Here is a 16,240-nt window from a genome sequence, read left to right as displayed (position 1 = left end):
GGAATCAAACATAGGTGGCTTATTTTTGTGTTGTATTATCAGACAGTATTTTCTTTATACAGTCCCTTGTTTTTTTTATAAAATTTTTCATTCATGTTAACTCTTCCAGCTCTGTTAAAGGAGTTTTGTTGATGCTTTCCTTGGAGTGACTAGGAATGTGTTTAACCCTTAGAGCCCTGAACAGTGCGGAAGGAGGGGGAAAAATTGAGAGAAGTTAAAGGACAAAACTCAGGAAGACAAAACTTGGGAAGGAATCTACTTACCATGTCACCTAAACATCTCCCTCTAGCCACCCACCCCAGTTCAAATCTTTGAACCAGCAGCCTACTCTTCAAGTCTCAGAAAACAGCCTTATCTCTGCCTCCTATGACCCTCTGCTATTCAAAATCCTCAAAATCCATCTCATAACCAAGACCTTTCCAGTTGTGCCCCAATTGTTCAGTTTCTTTTAATCCTCCCATACATCTTTTCTTTTCTTTTCTTTTTTAAGATCTTTAAATTATCTATTTATTTGAGGGAGGTCGAGGGGGAGAGGAAGAAAGAATCTGAAGCAGACTCCATGCTGAGTGCAGAACCCAATGCAGGGCTCGGTCCCACGACCACAAGATCATAACTTGAGTGAAACAAAGACTCAACTGCCTGAGCTTCCCATACATCTTTTTTTCCTTCCTATTTTCTCAAATATTTTTTTAAAGCTGCAGTTTGCCTCTAAATTTGTGTTTTCTCTATGTTGCTTTTTACAAATATTCTGTGCCACATAATACTTTTTACACTGTCCTATTAGATTTGAAGTTCTTTGAAGGGGAAGAGCTTCTTTGCATGTACAGAAATCGACAGAAAAGGGGTCTTGCTTCATATTCTATTTTGCGACTTTCTTCTCTTATTTTATGCTGCTACATAGAGCTATTTCAATCTTCAGAATAGCCATATAATATTCCAAGGCACAGATGTTTCATAATATTATTGGGCTATCAATAGATATTTCAATTGCTCCAAATGGACTTTTAGGTTGTAAGAAAGCTGCCAAGGATGACTCTCTTGTTTCAAGCTTAACTTTCTGGATGGATGGTGGTAATGCCAATTAAGATAAAGAATACCAGAGAAGTAGCAGGTCTTGGGTAGATAAATTGCTTCTTTTTTGCTGATTATTTTCTCTTTACAATATTATAACCATTAAAATCAGAAACCAACATCAATATATTACCATGATCTAATTCTCAAATTCCATTCAAGCTTCACTAATCGTCTCAATATCATCCTTTATAGCAAAAGGACTCAATCCGGGATCATGCCTAACATTTAGTTACCATGTCTCTTCAACTTGCTTCAATCTGAAATTGTTCCCCAGTGTTCCTGGTCTTCCACAAACTGGAGGCTTTTAAATATTATAGGCTAGTTGTTTTCTAGAAACTTACTTATATTGGATGTGCCCGATGTGTCCTCATGATTAGATTTAGATTATGCATTTTTGCCAGGGGTATCACAAAAGAGATGCTGTGTGCTCCTGCTTGCATTCTATCAAGAGGTACTTAATGCCCATTTGTCCCATTACTTGTGATGTTGATTTTGATCACTTGATTAGATGATATGTGGCAGACCTCTCCACTGTAAAGGTACCCTGCTTTCCTTCTTAATCATCAAATATTTGTTGGGAGGTATTTTGAAGTGATGTAAATTTCCATTCTCCACTCAACTTTCACCTACCATGCATCACTTGATGATTTTTGACTGAATTGTTTTTGTTATTTTGGTTGCCAAAGTGATTTTCTAATTCCACCATTATTTTACATTTGTTAGTGGACATTCCATGGTAAAGAAGAGCTTTCTCCTCCCTCCATTTATTATTCATTTATTTATGTCAGCCTAGACTCATTGAGTCCCATTTTATTGAATAGGTTATTGTCTATAATTATTATTACTTACCTTCATGTTCAAATTATCCCAGATTTAGCAAGTAGGAGCCCCATCAAATTGGCTTCTATGTTCCTTTGATATGTCTTCATTATTCTTCCAGCACTCCTTTATATCTGACACAAAAATATATTCCAGACTCATCTTGTACTTTCCCTACCCTAGGCCTTAAATTTCTCTGAAGAACCTAGATTTCCTTTACTGGAGAATGTTATTTAGAAGCCAGCATCTGGGTACTAGGCGTACTCATTGCTGGGTTGTTATTTCTCCCAGAACCTCTCAGAGGACAGAAGCTATAGAGATCTATTTTTCTATATCTATTGAAATATGTGAAAACTGTAAGTTTACACAGTTACCCTCCTTGCTATTCCAACATCACAAGATTCGTTCATTCTAGTTACCTTCCTCTCCATATCACAACTTCTTTCTCTGATCAGGAGACACCTGTCTTTTATTATTTTCAATATGTTTCTTTATTTTATCAAGGCCCAATGTGTAACCAATCTTCTGTTATTATCATCACACCCCTGCACAGTTGCCCTCATCACCTCACCTACTCTGGGCCCACCCTCACCCCCTACACTGGCATAAAGGCCCTTCTCTCTCAACTCAGACCCTGACAATCCTGTTGGGCCATCACCACACCAATTGACTGATGCTGCCTCACCCCATTTGGGCTCCCTATATCTGACAGGTTCCTGAAACTCTCACTCCCCACTAATGCATACTTTGCTTGGCACAAGCTAATGGCTTTACACTAAATTATTCAGAAGTGCTGAAAAGAGAGAGCGAGGAAAAAAGTTTCCTTGATGATTTTTTAATTTAAAAATTAATTCAAATGTTATTAAAAATAAAGAAAGATTGAGGAAATTTTTTTTTAAATAAAGGATACTAAGGAGACATGACAACAAAATGCACTGTGGGATCCTGGAAAAGAATAAGGCCATTACTGGGAAAGTGGTAAAATTTGAATAATATACATAAATTCATTAATAATAACATATTAATTTCATTTCCTGGTTTTGATAATTATACTACAATCATGTAAAATGTTAACATTAGGGAAATCTGGGTGAAAGCTAAATAGGAACTCTCAGTACTATTTTTGCAATTTTTCTGTAAGTATAAAATTATTTCAAAATAGACAAATTTTTTAAGCATTACATTCTCTTTAGGAAAAAATTCAAATAATGTAGAAATATTCAAACTAAAAAGTGAGGAAGAAAATAAGGAAAATGTCCCAAGTTTACACAAACTCTCTCAGGAAACAGAAGAAGAAAAAACACTTCTTCCTTCCTTCTTCTGATATCAAAATCAGAAAAAGAAATTACAAGAAAATTGTGAGCCAATATCCTTATTAATCTAAACAAGACAATTCTTAACAAAATATTAGCAAATCAAGTCCCAAAATATATGTATATCAAATACATATCAAAATATATATAATATTTTGAAATCAAATATATATAATAATATATTTAAATATATATATATGTATAAATAGAGAGCCATATATATAGTCAAGCAGAGTTTATCCCTGGAATGCAAAGTTGGTTCAACTTTCAAAAAAATCAACAGTGTAATTCACCATATCAACAAACTGAAAAAAGAAAAACCATATCATTATCTCAAGAGATTTTTTTTTTTTTAAAGCACCGGCCAAAATCCAACATCTTTTCATAATAAAAATCCTCAGGTAACTAGGAATAAAAGCTTTCTGAAACTGATAGAGGACATCATACTTAATGGTGAAAAACTGAATGTATTTCTTCTAAAATTGGGAATTGAATCAGTGCTCTTTGACAGTGCAATATTCAAAATAAAGAAATAAATGGCATACACTTTAGAAAAAAAAAATTATCATCTACATAGAAAATCCCAAAGAATTAGGGTGTTTGGGTGGCTCATCAGTTAAGTATCTGATTCTTGATTTCAACTCAGGTCATGATCACAGGGCTGTGAGATTCACCCCACATTAGGCTCCAAGCTGGATGTGGACCCTGTTTAAGAGTCTCTCTCTTCCTGGGATGCCTGGGTGGCTCAGTGGGTTAAAGCCTCTGCCTTCGGCTCAGGTCATTATCTCAGGGTCCTGGGATTGAGTCCCGCATCGGGCTCTCTGCTCAGCAGGGAGCCTGCTTCCCTCTCTCTCTCTCTGCCTGCCTCTCCATCTACTTGTGATTTCTCTCTGTCAAATAAATAAATAAAATCTTTAAAAAAAAAAAAAAAGAGTCTCTCTCTTCCTTTCCCTCAGGCCCTCCCCCTCCCTCTCTAAAAAAAGACCTAAAACAAAAAAAAAAAGGGAAGAAAATCTTAAAGAATCTACAAAACAATGAACAGAATGAGTGAATTTAATAAAGTCAGAATATAAGGTCTGTATACAAAAATCATATTTCAAGATACAGGAAACAATTGGAAATTGAAATTTTAAAAATAACATTTACATTACATTATTCATGTTCATGAATAAAGAAGACTCAATATCATTAAAATATCAATTCTTCCTAAGTTAACTGAAAGATTCAAAGCAATCCCAATCAAAATCTTAACTGGCTTTTTTTTTTTTTTTAGAAATTAACAAACTGATCCCAAGACTTATATGGAAATGCAAAGAATGTAGTCAAACTATTTTGAAAAGGAAGAACAAAGTTGGAAGCCTCACATGATCGCATTTTAACTCTCTTATAAGGCTTTATTAATCAAAACAGTATGGTTTGGGCATATGGATGGACATGTAAATCAATGAAACAGAATAGAGAGTTCAGCGTGACTCACACATCTAAGTCAATTGATCATGGACAAGGATGACAGAGTAGTAGTTCATTAGAGAAAAGATAATCTTTTCCACAAATGATGATGCTGTAACAATTGGACAGATATGTACAAAAATGAACTTTGACGCTTACCCTTACCATATATAAAAATTAACTCAGTAGGTAAATCTATAGAGGCCAAAAGTAGATCAGAGTGTGCCAAGACCTGAGGGGGTAGGAACAGAAATATGAAATCACTACTAATTGGTAATGAGGTTTCTTTTTGGTTAGATGAAAATGTTTAAAATCAGATCAGTGATGACTGCAACTCTAAATATGCTAAAAACCATTGAATTGTACACTTTAAATGGATTAAATGTATGGTATATGAATTAAACCTATTTAAAAAGCTGTTAAAAATTAATTCAAAATGAATCATACACCTAAAGGTAAGAGGAAAAACTATAAAGTTCTAAGAGAAAATATAGAGAAAAAGTCTTTGTCATATTGGATTAGGCAAATAATTCTTAAATAGGACAAAAGAAGGGAAAACTACATAGGGAAAAAAAAGAATAAATCACATTTCACAAAATGAAAAACTTTTGCTCTTCAAAAGACACCATTCAGAAAAATGGAAAAACAAGTCAGGGACTGGGAGAAAATATTTGCCAAAACAACCCACTAATAAAGAACTTATATCCAGAATACATTAAGAACACTTACAGTTCAATATCAGAAAAATAACTCAATTTTTTAATAAACAAAAGATTTGAAGACACTTCACTGAAAATAATATACACATGGCCAACAAGCACATGAAAAGATGTTCAATATTATTCGTCACTAGAAAAATGCAAATTAAGACAATGATGAAGTAATACTACATACCCACTAGAATGACTCAAATCCAAACAACTGTGAACAGATAAAACTGATGAAGGTGCCAGGCTTTTGGGATATTCGTGGTGGGAATGCAAAATGGTATGGCTGCTTCGAAAAATAGTTTGCCAGTTTCTTATAAAGTTAATCATACACTTCATTTATGACCCAATAATCTCACTCCTAGGTGTTTACCCCCCAAAAAAACCCCCAAAAAACTCATAGCTGTACTGTAACTTGTACGAAAATGATTAGAACAGCTTTATTTATAATTGCCAAGAGCAGAAAACAAGTCACATTGGTGAACAGATAAACTATGGTACAGTGGAATAGTAGTCACCAATGAAAAAGGAAAACCTACTAGAAGCAACAACATGGTCGAAACTCAAAAGCACTGTGCTACTGAAAGAAGCCTGAATAAAAAGCTACATGCACACCATAAGATTCCATTTATGGACCTTTTTTTAAAAGTAAGATCACGGTCATTTGGGGTAGGGAGTAAAGGCAGGAGATTGACTGCAAAGAAGCAGAAGAAAAACTTTCCAGGTGATGGACATGTTCTATATCTTTATTGTGGTGATGGTTACATGACTATCAATTTATCAAAAGTCATCTAAGTGTACACTTTTAAAAGAGTGCTTTTACTAACATAGATGTATAATTACTATACAATATATGCAACTTCGACTTCAGTAAAACCTGACTTTAAAAAATGATATTGTAATAGTTACCAAAGAATACTTGGGGTGAGGGGACAATGCATTCTCTTTAGGAAAAATTCAAATAATAACCAAAGTATACTTAGTCAAAAGTGAAAATCACCTCTCTGCCCTCTTCAATCCTACTTGTATATATGCTTTCAGATAATTTACCCATACTCATTTGTTTGTGAAAGTACTTATATGTGATATTATATTACACATTGTTTTTGTAGCCTACTTCACAGCTGTCACTCTCTACTGCGGACATCTTCCTGTTGTTTATCAATACATAAAAATCTCTATCATCTCCTACCTCAGCACAAGTCAAGGATGGAGTGGGCTTTCCATAAATGTTGTTGACCTTCTCCACTTGCCCGGAGCCAACTGGCCAAAGAGGGTCGACCTGATCGTCAAGAAGAACACACTTACTCCGGCAGCTGTCAGTTACCAGAGGACAGTGTGTTCTTTGGACCTGTTACCAAACCAGCCAGGTCAGTTTCTCCTCCTATTTCAAAGCAAATTTCCTCTCATTCTCCTTGAATTGCCACAGCCTTTGGCCTGTAATCACGCTACAGAGGAGGGGGAAGTGTGGCCTAGAAGAGTGTCTTTCTATAAACACAGAACAATTGTTCACACATTATCATTCCTATTTATGTTTATTTTAATCAATATGCTTACAGCCTGAACTGTCCAACTGAGCCTCGAGAGACTCGTTCAAAGTCACACAGGTCCTGGCAGTGGCGGGAAGGAAGAGTGTGAGATGGTCGTGCTGTCTTCAGCCAGCAGGCAGGCTGTGCCCAGAGCTGCCATCCCTACCAAGCCCAGAAGAGAATGCCAGGAGCATGGGGTTCAGCACTGACAGTTGGAAGAGTCTGTTGGATTTTGGAACATGGTACGACAGCTTCAGGAGCATTTTCCCAACCTACCCTTGGAAAGAGTCTCTGAGTGCTCTAAACACCTCAAGGTCTACTTTGTAGCCTCAGGGAAGCAGCATCTGTGACTGCTGCCTCTTTGTTACCCTGACACCCCTTGAATGCCCACCTCGGTCAAGTGTGTGACAACTTCAGACTATGCTGACCGCACAGGGGTCTCAGGGCATATAAGGGATTCACAAGCCAGGCTTCTCCGACTCCTTACTCTACCAACTGGAGTGGGCAGGGAGTAACTTAATAGAGATATAGGAGCAACTATATGATTGTTGATCAGAAGAAGGGGCTCAGAGACATCTGACTAGGTCATTTCCAGCTTCCTTTCCGTTCTAAAACTCTCCCTTATGTTGCTAATCAAGACAGCAGTGCTGTGGTGACCGAGAGACTTGGTTTCAGATCCTGGTTCTGCCACCACCTAAGTGACGTTGGGCAAGTTACTTGACCTTGCTCACCTCTGGCTTCTGGGAGGTTTCTGTGATGCGTTGCGGGGCTTGGCACCACACCTGAACAGCGAAAATGCTTAGTACCAGGCTATCATTGTTTCTATTACATATTAAGAGCTTTATCTTTCTGAGAATACACACAGAAAGTTTTTCTAGCTCCAAGGATCCTTTCTTCTAAAACCATGACTGAGTATAATAAAGGGGGATGTGAGAATCTGGAGGCAAAGACTGATCAAATAGTTCTTTTTAGTTTTTTACTTTAAGAGATCTGAATGATGGCCAGGAGGAGCAGTCAGTTCTCAGAGGTATTCACTGAAGATAAGTGAGACGAAGGGGTGCCTGAGTGATTCAGTAGGTTGGGACTCTGCCTTCGGCTCAGATCATGATCTTGGGGTCCTGGGATCGAGCCCCACATCGGGCTCTTTGCTCAGCCAGGAGCCTGCTTCCCACCTTCTCTCTCTGCCTGCCTCTTTGCTTCCTTGTGATCTCTGTCTGTCAAATAAATAAATAAAATCTTAAAAAAAAAAAAAAAAAGATAAGTGAGACGGGAAGTTCAGGGGCTGTTCAAGAACATAAAACTAATTTGACAATCCATTCTTTGCCTCAAATTTCTCCCGTGTCCGAGCCAAACGTGCTGTTTGAGGTACCACACAGCCTAACGCTAACTCTGCTTCGAGAAACGTTGATATTAGAAGTGTCACTTACTGTCTCTGTGTTGTATCAATAATAACCATGATTTATTTATTAAGCACTACGATTTGCCTGGCCCCAGGCTCTATTTATTATTTATTCAGTCTGTAAATCACCCTGTGAGTATCACTTCCCTATTTTATGGGCAGAGAAACTTAGGCACAGAGAGGTTAGTCACCTTGCCATAGGTCACATAGCTGGTAAGTGATAGAATCAGAATTGCATAGTGAATTAATTCTGTGGGTCCAAGGGGATCAGAATATGTGATGTCCAGGGTCCCTTTCAGCTCCAAATCACAGATCTCTGGATGTTAGGATTCCAAGGCACCTGGAGGCAACCAACATTTGGAACACAAGATGATCTCCCTCAACTCTTCCTTCTGGGGCTTGTGTGGTGGCAGGAATGGAAAGACATCCAAGCAAGAGCTGGAGAGGAAGAATCGGCTCCAGTTCTTGGCAGCAGGACTCTCAGCCCAACCTACTCAAACTGGAAGGGAAAGGTCATTCCACTGGACTTTCCTACATTCAATGGCAAGAGGCTTTCTTCCCAGAATACTCTCCAAAGAAATGACATGTGGCTTTCAGCACAATTAGGAGGAAGCTGAGAAGGCTGAGCGCGGAGGACAGAGCCCAGTTTGGATGGGAAGAACAGCAACAGAAAGACCCAGAGCTGCTGGGCACAAAGTTTGAGTTCTGCTTCAAGTTCCTGGGCCCGGTTTTTGGTGCAAGGCAAAGCTGAAGGTAGAATCTGATGAAAGCTAATAACTAGTAATTATAAGGAGCTAAAAGACCAGCACAGGGGAGAGTTTTAAGGATACAGTGTCTGGAAGGCAACACACCTGGACTTTATTCCTGTTAGTTTTCCCATAGGTTGAGTTGCCTTTGTTTGTTATGTTATTTACCCTTTCAGGCCTCGTGCCCTCACCTGTAAGGCAGTTTAATAATAAGGCCATCATGAAGAACCATGTAGAGCATGAAACCCAAGACCCAGGACATGGTACGTTCTCGATAAATGTGTGCTACTATTTACTGTGATCCTAAATAAACAATATTCTTTGCAGTGTTGCTCCAAAGACTCAGTCAACATTCTCAGCTGATTTCCATGCTTTCTGCTGGCTAGGCTGGCAATCAATTCAGTTGTCTCTAAGTTGTCCCTCTCAATCCTGGGAAAATTGCTTCCTACCTACTTTTGTAAGTGTTGCGTAGAATTTTTTATTTTTCAAAATATTGTCACAACGCTGATATACCGCTGGTGGGGATGCGAAAGGATACAGCCACTTTGGAAAACAGTTTGGCAGGTTTTTTTTAAAGATTTATTTATTTATTTATTTATTTATTTGACAGAGATCACAAGTAGGCAGAGAGGCAGGCAGAGAGAGGGGGGGAAGCAGGCTCCGTGGAGCAAAGAGCCTGATGTGGGTCTCGAGCCAGGACCCTGGGATCATGACATGAGCCGAAGGCAGAGGCTTTAACCCACTGAGCCACCCAGGTGCCCCCAGTTTGGCAGTTTTTAATAAGGTTAAACGTACACTTGCCGTGAGACTCAGCAATCCACAAGCAATCACTTGTGGGTACATATCCAAGAGAAATGAAACCTTATGTTCACACAAAAACATGTCTGCAAATGCTTAGAGCAGCTCTATGCATAATCGAAACTGGTCAAAACAGGAAACAACCCAAATGTCCTTCAGCTAGTAAATGCATAAACCGACTAGTACATCCATCAGTGGAATACTACCTAGCGATCAAAAGAAGGGACCAATGACATATGCATGCATGAATCCTAAATGCAAAGCAAAAGAAGCTAGACCCAACAGGCTACATACTGTATGATGCCACTTCTGTGACATTCTAGAACAGGCAAAATTATAGATATAGAAAATAGGTCCGTAGTGGTTTTCCAGGGCTGAGGATGGCAGGAGGGCTTGACTAGAAAGGGGCACAGGAGAATTTTCGGGGGTGAGGGAACTGTTCTATGTATTGATTGGGGTTTTCGGTTACGTGACTGTATGTGTTTGTCAATACTGACAGAAATATACACTAAAATGGGGCCCCTCAGTGAGTTGAGCAGCCAATTCTTGGTTTCGGTTGGGGCGGTGATCTTGGGGACTTGGGATCGAGCCCAACGGTGGGCTCTGCGCCCAGTGCAGAATCTGCTAGTTCCTCTCCCTCTGCTCCTCCCCCCACTCACTCTCTCTTTCTCTCAAATAAATAAATAAAATCTTTTTTAAAAAAAGAAATATACACTAAAAAGTGTAAATTTTATTTTATGTAAACTGTACCTCAATTAAAAGAAAACAACAAAAAAATTGGTATACACATAATCTCATTTTATTCCCATATCCTCATCACCTAGCACAAACTCTCTCATTTTCTCTGGGAAAAGGAGGCTTGCAGAGGAAGTGGAACCCCAGCGGAACCAGCACCCCTGGGGGGGGAGGGGCCTGCTTGGAGCTACTTCAGCTCTGAGCTCTGACTCCCTCAGACACCTCGGTGTTGGATCCCTGCAGCCAGTTCTCTCTCCCTCTTCCCTTTCCTATGAATGTCTAATGTTTTAAGCCATCGGCTTTACTAACACCATTAATTAACCAATGATTTGTTAAAAGTTTGGCAGTGGGTACCTGAATGGCACAAAGCTTCCAAGAAACATTGTCCTTCCAAGGTTTCTAATTTTGTCCTCCTGGGGAGGAGACAAAGCACATGCTTCCAGGGAACCACATGCCCTGGGGCATCCATATTCCTCTGATGTAATATTTATAGGCAAATATTCTTGCTACAGAAACCAGGAAGCTGAATCAAGCTGCGGGATCTGTCACACTAAGCACTGACTTCCACATTGCCCCTTGGAATACATATTTGCCTTTTGGAAAGCGCTCACAATGGAGGTTGATTAATTATTTAAAATAAAAGTTATCATCCCATGCAACCTCACACATCTCCACGAAAGATCTGTGATTTTTGTTTGTTTGCTCTTGGTAACTTGGGCTTTGATTCTATGATGGGACAAATAATATATGCAAAATAGTTCCAGTATATTAAAATTTCTCTTACATAATATAAACTCTATTGTGTATTACTGACAGTAGCTGAAGTGATCAATGGAACAAGCCACATCAACAAACTTCCAACATCTACGAGGAAGCTAACCCCGGTGCGAACGAACAAAAGAGCCCCCACAGGCTCCTTCTTATATAAGCTATGAACCAACGCCTTTGGTTTCCTGACAAAGGAATCAAATTAGTTCAAGGACTATAAGTAAAGTATAGGCTAAACACAGATTGGCCCTTGACATAATCTCCCCCTCTCCATCCTGACCCCTGAAGTCCTCAGAATTGTTGAAAGCCATTTTGAGAAGAATTCCGAGCGAGGCACTATTAGCAGGGACCACCCCACCAAGCACAGTGTGCAGAGCATGATCCAAACAGTCTCTTTTTTCCATCTCCTTTTTTTCAGCCTCATTTTTCCATCCTCCCAAGGATGTTTATGTCAAGGAGGGAAGCTCTACTCAGCCCCCGAGGGCAAAGATGAAGCAATCTTCATGATTTTGTCCACCCAGACACTTCTAAGGGTGTTTTAACGTTTATCCGTGCAGTCTATAGAGTATGATGGGGTTGAAATAGATAATTGCAAGGTTCAGTCCACACTATTTATTGTACACACACACACACACACCCCACATGCTAACTACAGTGCTAGGTGCCATGGATATGAGTAGAGCAAAATGGGCATGGGCATGGTCTTGACCTCATAGAGCTTATGGTCTAGGGTGGGTAGGGGGACGTGGGGGTAATAGTTCACAAATAAGTCAACAAACACCAAAACTGATGGAGATTGTCCTAGTCCATTTGTGCTATCACAGAGTATCACAGACTGGATGGTTTATAACAACAGAAATTTATTGTTCCCAGTACTGGAGGCTGAAGTTCCAAGGGACTGAACAGTGCGCTTTGCAGGGGAGAAAAACTATAGGAGGAATACTCTGGCATTTCTACTCCCTCTCTTATTCCCCCTGGGAAGAGGAGTGACTCATGGGCTTGAAGACTGAGAGGAGAAACTGCCTCCCCGAGGTTCAGCCCGGTCTCCTTAATCCAGCTTTGGAGAATCCAGGGGGGACTTCCTGATGGAGGTGATGGCTCAGCCCCAAAGGATGAGAAGAAAAGTGGGGAGGGGTGAGTGGGAGTATTTGGGGGAGGTTAACACTCAGGGCAGAAGGAATACCATGTGGAAATCCCTGGACCCAGAAGAAAACATTGTCCTTTGGAAGAATGGCAATAAGTTCTGCATGGCTGGATTCATAGAGGGTGAGAGTCTAGGATGGAGTTTAAGCTTTATCCTGAAGGCACTGAGAGGAATAAGGTTTAATTGAAAGAGTGAAGATACTTCATTCCTGATACATCCTTCTGGCTGCAGGGTGGAGAATGGGAAGTTCCAGACCTCTCTGAAATTGTGAGAAGAGGAAACAAGCGTCCTTTGCAGGGCCAGAAACCTTTGTCTTGGCCTTCAGAACCAGCTGTCCTGGGCCCTGGGTCTGAGCTCCTCTCAGAGGGCCCTCTCCACACGGCCTCCATCCTGGCTCTGTTAACCACTCATTCTCTCTTCCTTACAGTCCTGGATGGGCACAGAGTCCCAGGGCTTCTGTGTAATTGCTTGTAATTTTTTTTACACCTGCCCACACATTTGTAAACAACCCCATTATTAAAAACTCCATGAATGATCCTAATTTGAGTGTGCCATCTGGTTCCTGCTGAGCCCCTCGTGGTTACACCCCCATCCCCTAAATAAGGAGAAAGCAAGCCTAAGTGACATGAGAAAGGGATGGGACCATCCTCCTAAGGCTTATGGCTTGAGAAGTTTGGTGTTTAGGAGAGATAACAGACTTCCTGAGATAGTGGTTTTCTTTTAATAACCCTACTGTTTGCTCAAGAATGATACTACTCACTTAAAAAGAAGAGAAAAGTGCTGGATGTCCCACCTCCAGAAACAAATGCTATTAAATGTTTGCTGGCTATCCTTCTACACATTTCTCTACATGCATATACTCATACAGATATGTTCACTTTTGAGTGACTCGTACTCCAAATGCTGTATCAAACCTACTTTTTCTCACTCATCCACAAGCCCAAGTGTTGAGTTGTCTGTGGAAGTATCCAAGGAGATGTGTTCAAACATAAATGGGATATAAAAATCTAGAGTTTAAGAGACTTAGTCTCGGGGTCACTGTCAGAGAGATGGCCACGAAAACCTGGAGAGGAAGAGGATCCCACAAGGTAGAGGGTAGGAGGGGGAAGAGGCAAGAGCCAGCACGGAACCACTGGAACTCAAACACAGACAGGCAAGAGAAGCCAGAGGAGGCCAGGAAGGAGGTAGGAGGGGCAGAGGAGTTCTTGGCCTTCGAGAAAGAGGAGTGATCAACAGTGAAGAAGGTCATCATGGGGTCAAATAAGATAAGAGCTTTGGATTTAGCAATACAGGGTAGCTGGTAGCCTGGATAAGAGTGATTTTGGTCAAGTGGTAGAGCAGAAGCCACACTGTGGAAGAGCTGGGGCGAAAATGGAGGTGGTCTGCTTGCCCTCCCCAATTGCTGGCCCTTCATCCCTCATCAGAGCTTCTCAGACTCTGCTGTGTGGATCAATCCCCTGGGCATATTGTTGTATTGCTGACCTGGTTCTGTGGGTCTGGGGTGGGGCCTGTATTTCTAACAAGCGCCAAGGTAACATGGATACCACCGCACCGAACTTGAACTAGTAAGGGGCTGGATGAGGCTGCCCCATGGCAATGCCCAGTCTTGAAACATTTACACAGGGCTTTCCCAAAGACACGTAAGTGTGCAGAGATGAAAGTGAATTCTTAGGGTCCGAGATGATTATTCACATTAGAAAAGTACTAAAAAGGAAAACTAGAGGAAATTTTTGTTTCTGTATGTCTAGTCCTTTCCTGCATATGTACCTTGCTCGGGAAAGTCCCTCCATTTGGGTCACTTTAAAGTGTTTCTTAAGTTCCAAACTTAAAAGGATTTTTTAGTCATCTTTCGTTACTATTTCTACTTTAATTGCTTTGGGTCCAAGAACAAGCTCTCTGAGATTACAGTCCTCTGAAAATGGTTGATATTTGTCTTATGGCTGAGAACATGCTCCATTTTTGTAAACGTTCCATGAGTGCTTGAAAAAAGAACATATATTACTATTGTTGGGTGCAGTGGTTTATGTCTCTTAGGTCAAATTTAATAACTAGGAGATGCCTGGGTGGCTCAGTCAGTTAAGTGTCCAACTCATGGTTTCAGCTCAGGTCATGATCTCAGGGTCATGAGATTGAGTCCTGCATTGGGCTTATACTGGGCTTGGAGCCTGCTTAATATTCCCTCTCTCTCTCTCTCTTTCCTTCTTCCCCTCCCCCATGCACATGTGCACAAGCTCTCTCTCAAAAAAAAAAAAATATATATATATATATATATAAACTGGGTTGATGGGTCTTCATATTCTATCAATTGCTAAAAAAAAAAAAAAAAAAAGTGTTAAAATCTGACTGGAAAGCCTTTCCTCCCCGCCTCTCCTATGTGCCCAGGCCTCCACCCAATAACTGGGAATTCATGGCGACCAAAATCTGACGTGGTCTCTGCAGACCCAGTTTCTGCCCTGATGGAGCTGACAGCCTAAGATTTACCTGATCACCAGCAACCCCCCACCTCTCTCACATCTGGAAATATTTTTCCCTCCTCTGAGCTCTTTTTTCTTTTTTTTCTTTAAGATTTTATTTATTTGTCAGAGCGAGAGAGAGCCCAAGCAGGCAGAGCAGTAGGCATAGGCAGAGAGAGAACCAGGTTCCCCGCTGAACAAGGAGCCCGATTCGAGACTCTACCCCAGTACCCTGGGATCATGACCCGAGCCGAAGGCAGCAGCTTAATCGACTGAGCCACCCAGGTGTCCCCTTCCTCTGAGCTCTTAAGGAATTCACTGCCTGTGTAACTAATTTAACATGTAGTCTGTTTTCATTGTAATTATTTGTGCTCATAATTTATTCCCCTATCAGCTTTTAGATTCCAGGTGGGCAAAGATAATCCTATTTTTCTTATGTAACTGATCTATTGAAATATGATTTTTGACAAACTATAAAATTCACTCTTATAAAATGAATCATTTAGTGTAAGACTATCTTTATTTAACTTAGCACCCTCTGTTGCAATGGTTCTCTACATTGGCTGCACTTTGGAATCCCCCGGAGAGCTTTAAAAAAAATACCGCTATCTGCTTCTTGCCCCCAGGGGTTCTAACTTAATTGGTTTGGAGTGCAGCCTGGACATCAGAATTTTTTAAAGGCTAAGAGTGATTTTAACTTGTAGCCAGTGTTGCCCTATAATGCTTTGCACATAACTGGCACCAAATAATTTTTTGTCCTAGTTTCTAATATGAGTTAGCCCTAATTCTAATATCCAGCTAATTAACTCACTCAGAACTACTTCCCTGTCTTCCTTACAACCCCTCAGCCCTTAAAATGATCTGCTTATGTCTGTATCCCCCACTGGATGTTGAAGAAAGATTAGGAGACAAAAGTATTTAGAAAAGGTAAGTTTACTTGCAAAGATGTGCAGACTTCACTAGGATGGGATCACTGAGTAAAAATTACAACAGATATTTAAAGGAAAAAACATAAAGGGAAGATTACCATGGTTTACATTTTTCTTAAACACTGATGATATGCTCACAAGGGAAGATACCTCACATATCCCCAGATTTCTGTATTCAAAAGTTAGTGATAAAATGGTCTTCATTAGGGAATGGGTAACTTATGGGAAAAGCCCAAAATTTCATTCACTTTGGACACTAAGTGTAAAAGAGTAGGTCAGCTACTTTATCTGGGGTTGAAGGTGTCTTATTTTGTTTTTTCTTCCCTGTGGGACTCGAGGTACACTCTTCGAATGATGGCCGTGCTGTATCATTTTTG

This window comes from Mustela nigripes, chromosome 13, assembly GCF_022355385.1.
Source record: "Mustela nigripes isolate SB6536 chromosome 13, MUSNIG.SB6536, whole genome shotgun sequence".
Lineage (NCBI taxonomy): Eukaryota > Metazoa > Chordata > Mammalia > Carnivora > Mustelidae > Mustela > Mustela nigripes.
This window is presented reverse-complemented; position numbering follows the sequence as displayed.